Source organism: Sus scrofa, chromosome 9, assembly GCF_054392235.1.
Source record: "Sus scrofa isolate SSC_HxYL_T2T_F1_AM1 chromosome 9, Sscrofa_HxYL_maternal_Yorkshire_Landrace_v2.0, whole genome shotgun sequence".
Classification (NCBI taxonomy): Eukaryota; Metazoa; Chordata; class Mammalia; order Artiodactyla; family Suidae; genus Sus; species Sus scrofa.
Genome location: NC_139391.1, coordinates 6,692,519 through 6,705,590, shown reverse-complemented (window position 1 = coordinate 6,705,590; position 13,072 = coordinate 6,692,519). Strand labels below are relative to the sequence as shown.

Genomic DNA, 13,072 nt, shown 5'->3' with positions numbered 1-13,072 from the left:
GCTCAGCCTGATGTGAGGCTGAGCTGACCACCAGTGGGTGGAATGGGGGCATGAACAGCCTTCCTGTCCCTTTGCCCCTTCCCTGGGTAGAGGCTCATTCAAAGCCAGATTGCCAGGGATCACTTTGTCCGAACCTGAGAAAGCTGTTCACCAGGAGGTAGGTCAAGACGGTTCTTGCCCTCTTTCTGCTTTATCATAGGTCAGCTTTTCCATGAACAGGACCACTGCTACTTTCTTTTTCCTTGATCCAGGTTCTTCAAAGTAACCTTTCAGTTACTCGAATTAAGCAGGTGACTGCGGGAGGTGTGCCGAAATGTTTCATAAACCTATTCTTCTAGCTGTGGGCAGAGTGTCTTCAAGGGTTTCACTGGCCTGTGTTGTGGGGTAGACTACCCAGAACTCTTGTGAACTAGACACTCAGCAGTGACTCAGATCCATAGAGTCACTGCAGGAAAGTCCTGGCCTTCACCTGTCATCTCTCAGCTGCTGGGTTTTGGAACCATTCTTGGTGTGCTTTAGGTGTCCTGAGTCATCTCCCCTTGGAAGGACAGCAGTGAGGAACAGCAAGGGGAAGGAACATGGAGTAGGATACGGATGTTGGGAGTCAGGGTGACCAGGTTTCTAGTCCTGACTACTGCTAACCAACTGCGTGACCAGGGACAAACTGCCCAATCCAAACGAACTAGAGTTTTCTCATATGTAAGAAGGAACAGTTTGGATTATATGATGTGAAAGATTTCTTCCAGGGCCAAAATTTATGATTATATAATGTGTGATTATAAATGAGTATAATAATTTATTTCTAACACATATGACAAATATTGTACATGCTTGTCCCCTTTGTTGTAATTTTAGGATAATTACAGTGTTTGTAAGTTTGTTCCCCTTGAAGTAATTGTGTTCTTAGCCTTTACATTTATTCTGGTGATGCAGCTGGTGCTCAAAACGTTTTTTTTTTTTTTTGTCTTTTTTGCCATTTCTTGAACCGCTCCTGCGGCATATGGAGGTTCCCGGTCTAGGGGTCTAATCGGAGCTGTAGCCGCCAGCCTACGCCAGAGCCACAGCAACGCAGGATCTGAGCCACGTCTGCGACCTACACCACAGCTCACGGCAACGCCGGAGCCTTGACCCACTGAGCAAGGGCAGGGATTGAACCCACAACCTCATGGTTCCTAGTCGGATTCGTTAACCACTGCGCCACAACGGGAACTCCTCAAAACGTTTTTGACCTCTCAGCCAGTATTTTGGCCAGAATCTTCACTCTTGCTTGGTGGATTCAATTTTTGGAAACAACCAGAAGATATTGTGAGCCAAAGAGTCGGGCTTGGCCATACCTTTTTTGGTGAAGAATGAGGTGTGACTGTAGAACTGTAAGACCTAATTTTTCTGTCTCACATGGAATGGACTTTAAAGGCAGTTCCCGGAGTTCCTGTTGTGGCGCAGTGGAAATGAATCCAGCTAGGAACTATGAGGTTGTGGGTTTGATCCCTGGTCTCTCTCAGTGGGTTAAGGATATGGCATTGCTGTGGCTGTGGTGTAGGCCGGCAGCTGTAGCTCCAGTTAGACCCCTAGCCTGGGAACCTCCATATGCCGCTAGTGCAGCCCTAAAAAGACAAAAGACCAAAAGGGGGGGGGGGCAGTTCCCAAAGGAGTGTTTTATAAACATTTTAGGAGACTGGGAGTTCTCTTGTGGTGCAGCGGGTTAAGGATCTGGGATCGTCACTGCTGTGGCTTGGGTCACTGCCATGGTGCGGGTTCCATGCTTGGTCCAGGAACTTCCACATGCTGTGGGCACAGGCAAGAAGAAATTCTTTAGGAGACTATTTCGATTACAGTTTTCATTTGATTTAACAAGATTGTAAATGTTTGTTTAAGAGGGTGTCCCTTCCATTATATTCACTGTGTGAATGCATGCTTCTAGGTCAAGGTGACCAGATAGTGGAGAAAATTAGCCTTTCTCAGGTGGTCCTCCCAAATTACAAATGTGTTGAGGGCCAGAAAGGGTGGGAACATGTTGCTCTGGGACACTGTAGCTGAGGAGCCACTGCATCCCTTCGCCGGAAGACTCGGCCACAGGTCAGGCTGCAGCGGCCGCTGCTCCGACCTGCCGGAGCCCAGCAGGCTCACTCCCAGGTGGCGTGGTTGAAGCAGATGATTTGGTAGCTTTAGGGTTTTGTAGGAGAAATGATATATCAAGTTACTTGATGGTTTCTTGTTTGTTTTGATCAGCTATTTGAGTTTGAGAAAGGGTGGGGATGGGGGGGAATGGGGGCGGTCAGAGCAGAGGGGCTCTCTCCAATGCATTTCAGGTAGACTGTCTGTAGTCCCCTGGAATCCGTTCCTGGAAGTGGTGGTCTTGTTGATACTTAGGAAAATAAGGTGTTAGGCATCCCAGTCAAAAGATTCTGTCACTCAGTCACCCTGATCATTTCTCTTTCTTAAGGCCAGGTTTTTACATCGAAAGAGTTAGCTACTAAGAAGACATCTGAAAACAGATAGGCCTAAGGAGGTTTGAGGTAGGGAAGTGTCTGTTCTAAACTGTGCTTGACTCTAAGACTAGGGGTAGGAGTGGAATTCCTTTTTAGTCCTTACATTATAGTTGACTATACACTCTACTTGCAGTCACAGCTGAATGATCAAACGTGAAACATCTGTTTAATGAGACGCAGGCTCTGAGAGCTTTCTGCTGAAAAACAGTCCCAGCACATGCTGGTCCTGAGAGAAGTCATTCCCCGGGAGGACCTATTGTGTGCAGGAGGTGGGGCGAATTTCATTAAAATGGACAGTGTGGAGGTTGTGACTTAGAAGGTTTAGAGACTTGGTCCCCTGCTGTTGTTAATTTCAAGCCTTTCTTTAAAGGGATTTTCTTAATGATTGGAACAGTATGGGATTCATTTAGAGAAAAAGCCCCCTGTAACGACAATTAGAAATTAAATGCCTAAGAGCAGAGCCAGTTGCTGGAGAGACAAAGTGGCCTAATCAGTTGTTTTTCAGTACTTAGAGCCTACAGTGACTGCAGGAAGAGAGCAGGCTGCTTGGTGAGCTCGCCCGGCACTAGGCTGGAAGATTTGGGCTCCAAGCGGAGGAGGAGGTGACCTGTAGAATCTCCCACCTCTTAACTTCCCCATTTCTCTTCTTTCCCTCAGTGCCCTTCCGTTTTCATTAGGATCCTGTAATCACGGTCAGCCTGCCAGTCCCCTTAAAGTGGTAGGCCCATGGCATTTTCTGCTGTCACTCCTACTAATAAGGTACGTGGCTTTAAATTAGAAAGATTGTCCTCTTCGACAGTTGGGCTTCACCGGCTCCCTCACTGAAAGAATTCACTGGATCAGGGCCAGATGGCCGTCATTCAGTTGGGCAGCATAATTTAGCACCTACTGTGTGCAAGCATTATGCTGGAATGGAGCTGATGGGTGAACAGGATGATTTCTGCTCTCCAGGAGCTTAGTCAAGTGAAACGTATGCAGCTAGCGTCGACCCAAGGAGAAATGAAATAAAGTGTGTGGAGGAACAAGCAGTGTGGGAGCATCTGGAGGAAACAGCAGTTGTTCCTGAACTGGGGGCAACAAGGAGCACTTCTGAAGGGGCAGTGTTTGAGCCAGGCTCTGAGGGGTGAATTAGAATTCCTTCAGGTTAGGGAGTTCCTGTTGTGGCGCAGTGGAAACGAATCTGACTAGGAACCATGAGGTTGCAGGTTCGATCCCTGGCCTCGCTCAGTGGGTTAAAGGATCCAGCATTGCTGTGAGCTGTGGCGTAGGTCACAGGCGCAGCTCGGATCCCACGTTGCTGTGGCTGTGGTGTAGGCCGTCTGCAACAGCTCCGATTCGACCCCTAGCCTGGGAACCTCCATGTGCCACAGGTGCGGCCCTGAAAAAGACAAAAAAAAAAAAAAAAAAAAAAAAAAGGATTCCTTTAGGTTAGAAGAAAGGGCATTTTGGAGGAGGTGGCATGGGCAAGGGCACAGGGCCTGGAAAACGTCTGCTATATTGGGGAAAGTGTTCTTGAGATAGAAGATGTTTTAGAGCTAAGACCTGGAGATGAGGCTGAAAAGGGCATCTAATGGAACAGAAAGTGTCATGCTAAGGGCCTTGGATTTTATTGTCTGTGGAGTTAGCTCTTGAGTGTTTTGGATAAGGAATAACATGATTCAAGCCGCGTGACTGACTCGGATCTCTGTCTTTTAAGTGTAAGGTCTTAGATTTCAGGGGCGAGAAGGTGGTGGTCCTGGTTCTCTGGGGTTTTTTTTTTTTTTTTTTTGGTTCTTTATCTTTTCTTTTTTGGCCACCCCACGGCAAATGGAGTTCCTGGGCCAGGGATTAGATCTGAGCTGCTGCTGTGGCAATGCCAGATCCTTTAACCCACTGTGCCAGGCCGGGGCTCAAACCTGTGTTGTGGTGCTGCAAAGATGCCACTGATCCATCCCATTGTGCCATAGCAGGAACTCCACCTGGTTCTTAAAATATAAACTTTGTCAGATGTCTGATGTTTGGGTACTCGATTCCTTAGTTATATTTACTAAAGCTCCTCCAAAAGCAAGAAGGCGGGAAGTGGTCAACAGTGTCCCTTTAGACTGAGCTTTCCCCACCTCCAAAGATGAAGGTTTTCTTAAGCGTATACATCATGCAGTCTTGGTAGTGATTGCTAAAACTCCTCACCAGGGGTGGGGGGTCTTTTGATTAGATAGTGGAAACCAAAAACATTTTTTAACTGGTTGAGAAATAGTATATATTCATGGTAGGAAATATGAAAAATACAGAAAAGTATAAAAGGAAACTGAAATCGTGCATAACCCCACCATCTGGAGAAAATCACTTATTTCCAATTTAATATTTCCTATCAGTATTTTTTTTTTTTTTTTGACTTTTCTATGGCTGCTCCCTCAGTATATGGAGGTTCCCAGGCTAGGAGTCTAATTAGAGCTATAGATGCCGGCCTACACCACAGCCACAGCACCTCAGGATCCGAGCCACATCTGTGACCTACACCACAGCTCACAGCAATGCCGGATCCTTAACCCACTGAGCAAGGCCAGGGACTGAACCCGCAACCTCATGGTTCCTAGTCGATTCGTTAACCACTGTACCATGGTGGGAACTCCTCCTATCAGTATTTTGTACTTATGCATATTTCTGTTTTGCATAGTCTAGGTCCTATATTACCTGTAATGTTGTATTTTTTCCCTTTTCCCATTATTTTCATTATATAAACTCATATGTTTATAATGTTGCTGAAACTCTTTATAAATATTTCTAATGTCTGTAGAATAGTCTATCATATAGAATTTTTCTTTTTTTTTTTTTTGTCTTTTCTGGGGCTGCACCAGCGCAGACGGAGGTTCCCAGGCTAGGGGGCGAATTGGAGCTTTAGCTGCCAGCCTATGCCAGAGCCACAGCAATGCCAGATCCGAGCTGCGTCTGCAACCCATGCACAATGCCAGATCCTTAATCCACTGAGCGAGACCAGGTATCAAACCCACAACCTCATGGTTCCTAGTTGGATTTGTTTCCACTGCATTACGACAGGAACTCCCGTTATAACCATTTTTAAGTGTCAAATTCATGGAGTTCTTGTCATGGTGTTGCCGTGAGCTGTGGTGTGGGTTGCAGATGTGGCTTGGATCCTGCGTTACTGTGGCTGTGGTGTAGCCTGGCAGCTGAGGCTCTGACTGGAGCCCTAGCCTGGGAACCTCCATGTGCCACAGGTGCGGCCCTAAAAAGACAAAAAAAAAAAAAAGTTAAATTCACAGTTAAATGTGCAATTCAGTGGCATTTAATATATTGAGAGTGTTGTACAACCATCACCACTGCTCATTTCCAGGACATTTTATCATCCCAAGCAGAATCTCTGTACCCGTTAAGCAGTAGCTCCCACTCCTTCCTCCCCCTGCTTCTGGTCATCTCCGTTCTGCTGTCCGTCTCTGTGAATTTACCCATTCTGGGTACCTTATGAATGTGATCATACAATTTTTGTCCTCTGTGTCTGGCTTATTTCACTTAGTATAGTGTTCGAATATGAACATTTTTTTAGGTTCTTGATATTTTTCAGGGAACCGCTTAAAGAATGCCTGTTTACTTACATGAGAAAAATACACTTCTTTCTGCGGTCATTAATTTCTCAATCAAAATCCTAGATTAAGTTATCTTTCCAGGAAAGTGGGGTAGCTTCTTTGCCATTATTATGTAAAATCAACATTCGGGAGAAGGTGAAAGGAGAAGGTGGGGCGGATGGGGGGGTGTCACAGTAGGAAGGTCGTATTTGCTGAAATGACCTTAGGGAATGAAAGGAAAAGGCCACAAGTTACCCTCAGTTTCTCATTTATAAAATGGGTCTGATGGCACTTTCTCCACCTGCCCTTTAGGAACCGAATGGCCTGAAATTACCAATTTTTGTGGCCAGAATCTCCAGAAGGGTAGGATCTAGATGGGGATAATTGGCTTTCCTTTCCCAGAGAAGTCAGGACCCTAGCCCTTCGTGGTTGGCTAGACCTACTGGCAGTGTTCGCTGCTTCCTGGAGAGTCTCGTCTCCCTGAGCAAGAGGGAAGGAGAGACCCTGCAGTGTGTGTGTGGTGGGGAGGAGGGAGGTGTTGAGGAGCAGAGGCAGCGGGGCTTGCTTGGTTCCATATCGTCGTGTCGTTGGTGAGGGAAGCTGCGCTGCTTGTCCATCACTGCAGGACATTTGGAGCCAGATCTGTTTCCCATTCGCTGAAGTTAAGGAGACAAGGAGGGTGAAGAATAGGAACACTTGGGAAACCTTTGAGAGTAGTGTCCCAGCTGAGAAGCAGAGGAATGTCTTTTGATTTCTTTTGAGTGTTTCAGACTCTTCTTCAATATTGTATACCAGGCCTCTATTGCAGAGAAATTTATTTTTTAAATTTCATTTATTTTTTAATTTTTAAAATCTTATTGAAGTGCAGCTGATTTACAGTATGTTAATTTCTGCTGTACAGCAGAGTGACTCAGGTATCTATATATGTACATATACACATTCTTTTTCATGTTCTTTTCCGTTATGGTTTATCACACAACTATTGAATAAAGTTCCTTGTGCTATACAGTAGGATCTTGTTTAATGTATTTTAAAATGCGCCACACTCTCTAACACAGCCACGCTCTAGTCAGTTGAACAACAGTTAATCTCCATTATGAAACTTTTCTTTAGGTAATAAATTTGAGTTATTGTTTTATTTAGACCCAGATAGTAAATCTTTTTGTTTTTGCAGGTAGTCGCAACTACTCACCTTTGTCATTAGTGAGCCAAAGTGGCCACAGACAATACGTAAATGAATGAGCATGGCTCTATTCCATTACAACTTGATTTACAAAATATGGGCAGCTGGCCCTCATGCCATAGTTTGTTGACCTCTGGGTAGTGGAAAATAGTAGTCAGATGGCCTAGTTTTTTTTTTTTTTTTCTTTTTGCCATTTCTTGGGCCCTTCCTGCGGTATATGGAGGTTCCCAGGCTAGGGGTCTAATCGGAGCCATAGCCGCCAGCCTACACCAGAGCCACAGCAACATGGGATCCGAGCCTCATCTGCATCCTACACCACAGCTCTCGGCAACACCGGATCCTTAAGCCACTGAGCGAGGCCAGGGATTGAACCCGCAACCTCATGGTTCCTAGTCGGATTTGTTAACCACTAAGCCACGACGGGAACTCTGGTATACCTTTTTTGGATGGTAATTTGGGAATACTTGTCAACATCTAAAGAGCACAAACTTCATCAGTACAGATTATTGGTCTATATCCTAGAGAAATATTAGTGTGTATGTAAAAAGAGGTTCACCAGCATTATGGATATAGCATCCTTTGTCATGTCAGGACACTAAACCTTAAAGATCCAGACATTGCAAAATGCAATAATAAAGTGACACTACCTCACCATGGCATTTTTCTTGAGCTCTTCAAAGGAATTCACGATATACAAATATGGAAACATGTCAAAAATTATTTCTTTATTTTTGTCTTTTTAGGGCCGCACTCCTCGGTATGTGGAGGTTCCCAGGCTAGGGATCTGATCGGAGCTGTGGCCACTGGTCTACACCACAGCCACAGCAGTGCATGATCTGAGCCATGTCTGTGACCTATACCACAGCTCACGCAACGCTGGATCCTTAACCCACTGAGCAAGGCCAGGGATCAAACCCGAAACTTCATGGTTCCTAGTCTGATTCATTAACCACCGAGCCATGGTGGGAACTCCCTCAAAAATTTTTTTGAGTGAAAAAGTCAAGTTGCAGAACAAATTATGCAGTATGCCTGCAAGTGTGTAGACCACACACACACACACATACACACACACGTACATACTACTGGGTGGGTATCTCTGTACGTAATGTGTATATATACATGTATGTATTTGTATGTGTGCATGCTTAGGAAAAGTCTGAAAGGTTATACAAGAAACATAATAATAGTGGTACCTCTAAGGAGGGGAGTGCCATTGCAAATGTGGGTTGAAGTTTATTGAATGAGGAGTTTTGCATATCACTCTGTGTACTTCTGTATTACATTATTTCATAGCAATAATGTATTCTCTCTTCTTCCCACTTGCTTAGCGAGCTGGCGGGCCTATTTGCACTCGTCAGGGTCAGAAGTGTGACACAGTAGGATCAATTCCCCAAGCCAGCTCTGCCCACGATGAGAACCAGGAGCACATCCGTGTATGAGGAGGTGGGCGGGCACAGAGTGCCAGTGGCGGGGAGAGGCAGCCAGATAGGCCAGTTCTGTTTACCAGCAGTAACTATCACATGGCATGTCTTGACATTCCCCAAATTGCTTTGTTCTTGGTTATCACACAGGGCCCCAAGAAGAATTCTGTGAGCAAGCAAGGTACGGATGATAGGAAAAGAAGCAATCAAAACGTGGGGCAGCAAGGAAAGTGTGTGTGTAGAAATACTATTTTTTTCCTTTTGCTTCAAAAAATATTCAAGGATATTCATTACAACACTATTTGAAATGGGAACATGTTAGACATAGCTGTGTCATCAATAGGAAAATGTGTGAACACATTAGGGTATATCCTTTTCATGGATTGCTGTTATGTAGCTTTTTAAAAAGGAGAAGTTAGAATTTTACTTACTGACCTTTGAAGGGATATTCATGATAAGTTATTAAGTGTGAAAAATAAGTTGCAGAGCAACATTAATATGTAAACCTAGTTTTTGAAAAATAGGAAACAAAAATCCTCTTAAGTAAAAAATATATTTGTGCTAATGGTTTTGGGAGCATGGAAAAATCTGCTGACATATAGAAGGGCTTGGAGGGGTATGGAAGGGGGCTGTGAGATTACTCTTTTTTTTTTTGTCTTTTTGCTATTTCTTGGGCCGCTCCCGCGGCATATGGAGGTTCCCAGGCTAGGGGTCCGATCGGAGCTGTAGCCACTGGCCTACGCCAGAGCCACAGCAACACGGGATCCGAGCCGCGTCTGCAACCTACACCACAGCTCACGGCAACGCCGGATCGTTAACCCACTGAGCACGGGCAAGAACGGAACCTGCAACCTCATGGTTCTTAGTCGGATTTGTTAACCACTGCGCCACGATGGGAACTCCTTGTTTTTTATCTTTGTATTGTTTTGTTGGTTTTAGAGAATAAGGAAAATAAACTTTATAAGTAAAAAATGAAGTTTCCTAATGAGTTTTTCATCTTAATTGATTTTTAAGAGGTTCTTTAAATTTTTTTAGTGAGTTAATGAAGAATTATGAAATTAGGAGTCCCCATTGTGGCTCATTGGTAATGAACCCAACTAGTATCTATGAGGACACAGGTTGGATCCCTGGCCTGCTGGTTAAAAATCTGGTGTTGCCATGAGCTATGGTGTAGGTCACAAATGCAGCTCCGATCAGGCGTTGCTGGGGTGTAGGCCGGCAGCTGCAGCTCCAATTCAACCCCTAGCCTGGGAATTTCCATATGCCATGGGTGCAGCTCTTAAAAAAAAAAAAAAAAAAATATGAAAGTAAAAATGGAGTTAACATGTAAATCTTCTCTTGGGCTTAGGGGAGGTATCTGGGTAATGGAAAGAACCCAGGAGTAAGGGAATCAACTTTGTATTTAGTTCTCAACTTTCTGATGTGTGAGCTTTAATTTAATAAGGTCATTTGACAACTGTTAAATGGACCCCAGGCCTCTCATCTCTAAAATGAAGCGCTTCTACTGGAGACATTGATCTCCAAGGTCCTTTGCAGCCTTGACATTCCACAGGCTTCGGGCTCTACATTTCTACAGTGGAACTACCTCTTGAGATTTAAGAATATTGTATTTAATTAATTAATTTATTATTTTTTTATTTTTTGCTGTGCCTGCGGCATGTTCTGGGGCCTGGAATCGAATCTGATCCATAGCAGTGACAATGCCAGATCCTTAACCCACTGAGTCTTTTTTTTTTTTTTTTTTGTCTTTTTGTCTGTTGTTGTTGTTGCTGTTGTTGCTATTTCTTGGGCCGCTCCCGCGGCATATGGAGGTTCCCAGGCTAGGGGTTGAATCGGAGCTGTAGCCACCAGCCTACGCCAGAGCCACAGCAACGCGGGATCCGAGCCGCGTCTGCAACCTACACCACAGCTCACAGCAACGCCGGATCGTTAACCCACTGAGCAAGGGCAGGGACCGAACCCGCAACCTCATGGTTCCTAGTCGGGATTCGTTAACCACTGCGCCACGACGGGAACTCCCATTTGTTTTTAAATACCCTTTTTTTTTCCCTATGGACTTCAGAGTGAGACAGACCTGGGTTTGAATCTTAATTCTTCTACTTATTTGCCTCATGATGTTGGTTAGGTTGTTTAACATCTTGAAATCTCATCTCTAAATGAGGTTAATTATAGTCCTTCCTTGATAGGGTTGATAGGTTAGTGCTTAATGAATGATCTTATTATTATTACTTTTGCATTCTTGTTTTTTTGGCACACGTGTTCATCTACCCACTCAAGCTTGGAAATTTAGAGGTGCTTCTAGAATTTTCCTTTTGTTCTGATAATTTTTTATCAGGACCTGTCATGAGTAACTCTTGAAGCTGTTGCTTCATCTTTATTGTCACTGCCTTACTTCAGACGTATATCATTACTTGCTTGGAACAAACAGTGGTTTTGCACTGCATTCGCCAAAGCTTAATACAGAACAGACTCAGGAACTAGTGGAAGCAGAAGGGACAGGCCTCCAAACAGCCTTTACTCAGACAGCCTACTTTTATCTGTATCCTTGGTTCTATGTAAAAATTGCATCTGAAAGTGTTCAGTTTTATAATTCGAAACCTTTCATTCATGCAGTAAATACTTACCAATGGAGTTCCCATTGTGGCTCAGTGAGTTAAGAACCGGACTGGTATCCTGGAGGATGCTCCTTTGATCCCTGGCCTCGCTCAGTGGGTTAAGGATCTGGCAAGCTACAGCACAGACGCGGCTCTGGTCCCATGTTGCTGTGGCTGTGGAGTAGGCCTGCAGCTGCAGCTCTAATTCACTTCCTAGCCAGGGAGCTTCCATACGCCACTTCCAACTTCCAGGTATGGCCCTGAAACAAAACAAAACAAAACAAAAAAAACAACAACAACTTAGCAAGTACCTCCTATGTGCCAGGCGCTGTGCTCAGTTCTAAGAATTCAGTGGTGAGCACACAATTTGTGATTGCATGGAATTTATGGTAGTAGGAAAAAGAAATTAATGAAATATAAAAAGGTGTATTTAGGGAGTAGGAGTGCTGTGAAGAGAAGCTTCTGGTAGGAGGAGGAGCATGGACAACACTAGACTACAAGCAGAAGTAACTTTTTACTGATGAGCCTTCAGCCTTCATGTATCTCTGGACCAGGTGTTGTGCTAAACACTTAGCGTACTATCGTGTTAATTCCTTATATTGACCCTCTGAGAAAGTCCTAATCTTATTCCTGTTTTTACAGATGGGGGAACTGGAGCACAGAGAGGTTAAAAAACTGGTCCAAGATTGCACAGCTAGTCAACTATAGAGGCAGGATTTTACTTAGGCTAACTCCAGACCTCCTGTTCTTAGCCGTTGTGCTGTATTGCCTTCTCCCTGTTTCTCAGCGTTGTAGCCAGGACTTCGTACAACTGGAACAGAGACCTGATCTGCGTTACTCTCCTTTATCTCTCCCCTTTAGAAACCTGGATTGTTTCCATCGCCTACAGGATAAAATCTGAATTCCTTAACGTGGCGTGGCGTGAGTGGCTCGCCACGTTGGTACTCCTTGGCTTCGTCATCTGCTGCGCCTTCCTAAACCGCATGCTGTTGCTGCTCGAATGCAATAAGCTGTCTTTGCACGTGCTGTTTTCCCTGACTTACAAAAAAAAAAGCTTTTTTAAAATTTTTTATTTTTTTAATACTCTTTTGGTGAAACCTGCTTATCCTACTCCTCATACTTTTAAAGTATTTAGCTCAAATGTTACTTCCTTGGTTTCTCATCATCCCTTCCTCTGGGTTAATCAGTCCTTCAGTTTCTGTAAAACAGTAACTCCTCCTGTGTTCTTGTTCTGAAGTCTTTTCACCAAATCAAGACTCCTTGAGGTCTTTTCTTCTCCCCACCTTCCCCACACTCCTGTGGGGGAGAGCTTTACGTCTGCCTCTGCATTGCCTGGTGGTTTTTTTTTTTTTTTTTTTTTTTTTTTTTTTTTTTTTTTTTTTTGTCTTTTGTCTTTTTATGGGCATATGGAGGTTCCCGGCTAGGGTTCACATCAGAGCTACAGCTGCCAGCCTACACCACAGCCACAGCAACTTGGGATCTGAGTTGTGTCTGCGACCTACACCACAGCTCACAGCAATGCCGGATCCTTAACCCACTGAGCAAGGCCAGGGATCGAATCCGCACCCTCATGTTTCCTAGTCGGATTTGTTTCCGTTGCGCCATAATGGGAACTCCCTGCACTGCCTTTTAAATAGACCTTTTCCCTTTTAGCTCCTCCTGCCCTCCCCTGACAGCCGCAGTTTTCTCTCTGCCACTGAGATTGCCACCTAACGCTGTGCTCTGCCCCTTTGTGCCAGATTCATCTTTTCCCAAAGCACACACATGTATGTCAGTCTCCTGCTCGAACCCTTCAGCGCCTCGCTCTGCCCTTTACTGATCATCACCC

General features: G+C 44.6%; 1 protein-coding gene across 14 annotated transcripts in view; it reads left to right on the top strand.

Annotated features, from left to right (window-relative positions):
- The window catches only part of NUMA1 (nuclear mitotic apparatus protein 1), a 70,918-nt gene that overhangs the window by 13,642 nt on the left and 44,204 nt on the right, over positions 1 to 13,072 (top strand). For 3 of the 14 annotated variants that reach the window (XM_084975037.1, XM_084975030.1, XM_084975021.1), the window contains exon 2: positions 3,147 to 3,248. The exons of the other annotated variants lie outside the window; for them this stretch is intronic. The gene's annotated coding sequence lies outside the window, so the exon portion shown is untranslated. The remainder of the gene's footprint in view (positions 1 to 3,146; positions 3,249 to 13,072) is intronic. 14 annotated transcript variants of the gene reach the window in all.